This window comes from Triticum dicoccoides, chromosome 1A (genome assembly GCF_002162155.2).
Source record: "Triticum dicoccoides isolate Atlit2015 ecotype Zavitan chromosome 1A, WEW_v2.0, whole genome shotgun sequence".
Taxonomy (NCBI): domain Eukaryota; kingdom Viridiplantae; phylum Streptophyta; class Magnoliopsida; order Poales; family Poaceae; genus Triticum; species Triticum dicoccoides.
This window is the reverse complement of record NC_041380.1, coordinates 335,862,494-335,864,800: the sequence shown is the minus strand read 5'-3', so window position 1 is coordinate 335,864,800 and position 2,307 is coordinate 335,862,494.

The following is a 2,307-nucleotide window of genomic DNA, read 5'->3' as shown; positions in this document are numbered from 1 at the left end:
TTTTCTTTGATAAAGGGCAAACTTTATTAACTCAAACAACCAACATTAATACATATAAAAAAGCTGGCAAATAGCAAAGCCTACAAGATCAAAGTTATGCCCAAGCTAGGAAAGAGAAAAGAATCAAAAGTGAAAGCAACAATCAACAAGCACCAGCCATCTGTGACACCACATGGGCACGACATTCTTCGGCAACAATGTCTTTAGGAAGGGAACAGCCCTCCAACACCGTCATCATCGGATCCAATGACCAAAGTCAAGATTCTAGGTTTTCATCCTGAAGAACAAGTCCGAGCATCTTCGAGCAATGTCTTCAACAAGGTAACGTCTCATTTCCCCTTCTTCGGCGGCACGGCTGGCCGAGTGCCTGGATTTACCATGACAACAACTTGTGACATGATATTGCGGAGGAAGTTGCGGGAGCGGGCGAGCAACTACTGGTAGTAAGTGACGCTCTCCGTCATGGCGCTTCAATTTGCTGGATCCTGACGTGGATGCTGGCGTCACCGTTGATGCCCCTATAAATGAGAGCCATTTGAGCTCTATTTAGCCCAAGTCCAGGAAAGGTTGGTGTGTCTACGTCTCTCTACTCCCATTGGATCTTTTGGTCGAACGACAACCATGGGACTCCAGCGTTCGTTGGCAATAGAATGATGGTGAGGCGTTCTTCATTGGTTTGGTTTGTGCTGGGAGAATCGGTGGGAGGACGAATTCTATGTTGATGATGATGAAAAATTATGATCCAAGTGTAAAGAGATAATATAATTGTTAGTAGCTTATTAATCCTCTCCTTTTTTTTCATTTTGTCAATTTGATGCTCTCCGCACAAAAAGTGGAAGAATATATTGTTGCTTGTCTACGCGATTTCATCAAACATCTATACTCCTCAGTCTATGGACGGGAAATAACGAAACTTGCTGATAAATGCATCAGAATAGATTGAGAGCAAATAATTTGTTGAAAGTAGAACTATCTCGCGCCAATACATACATGTCAGACGGCACAATTCACAACACAAATTGGTATGCATACGAGGTGGAGAATGATGCGATTCCAAGTTTCGACATATATTCCCTTCTCCACCTTGGTGAGCATATCCATGTAATATTCCGGGGTTCATTTCTACTAATTGAGTAGTTCTTAGTTATTAGTATTATCCTAGATCAGATCTAGTTGCCAAAATTAGTTAAACGGCAAGCAATTCTTGTCATCTTGGAAGGATGATTAAAGGTTTCATTAAGGTTATTACACATGAAATATCTTACGCTTAAAAACAAATAATAATATAGCAAGACTATCTAGGGTGAACTTTATTAACTCAAAATGAAGCATCAAATGGATACAAACCAATATTGAGCATACATCTGCCGCCTCTACATAATTAAGATGCACACAACACTAATACACATAAAAGAACTCGCTGGCAAATAGCAAAGCCTACAAAATCAAAGTTATGCCCAAGCGAGGAAACAGAAAAGAATCAAAAGTGAAAGCAACAATCAACAAGCACCAGCCATCTGTTGACACCACATGGGCATGACATTCTTCAGCAACAATGTCTTTACGAAGGGAACAACCCTCCAGCACTGCCGTCATCGGATCCAATGACCAAAGGCAAGATTCTAGGTTTTCACCCTGAAGAACAAGTCCGAGCATCTCCGAGCAATGTCTTCAACAAGGTAACGTCTCCTTTCCCCTTCTTCGGCGGCACGGCTGGCCGAGTGCCTGGATTTACCATGACAACAACTTGTGACATGATATTGCGGAGGAAGTTAAGGGAGCGGGCGAGCAACTCCTGGTAGTGAGTGATGCTCTCGGCCATGGTGCCCCAATTGGCTGGATCCTGGCATGGATGATGGCGTCACCGTTGATGCCCCTATAAATGAGAGCCATCTGAGCTCTATTTAGCCCAAATCCGGGGAAGGTTGGTGTGTCTACGCCTCTCTACCCCCATTGGATCTTTTGGTCAAATGGCAACCATGGGACTCCGGCGTTCGTTGGCAACGGAGTGGCGGTGAGGCCACCACCCCAAGTGGTGTCATAGCTAGCGGCGACGATATTGGTCCTTGGTGGAAATCCTGTTCTAGATCGGATTGTGTTTTGTTTTTGTTTTATGATCGTTTTTCAAAACACAGTACATGCAAATGCTCACAACACCACGCACACTCATCCATACTAGAAGGAATGGGCGCACTTTATTGCACCTTTGGTGTTGTTGAATTTGCCTTTGGTGATGTTGAATTTCTATAAAATGATCACTCACACTGTTTCAAAATATAAGGCGTATTAGTTTTTTGAAAATTCAAA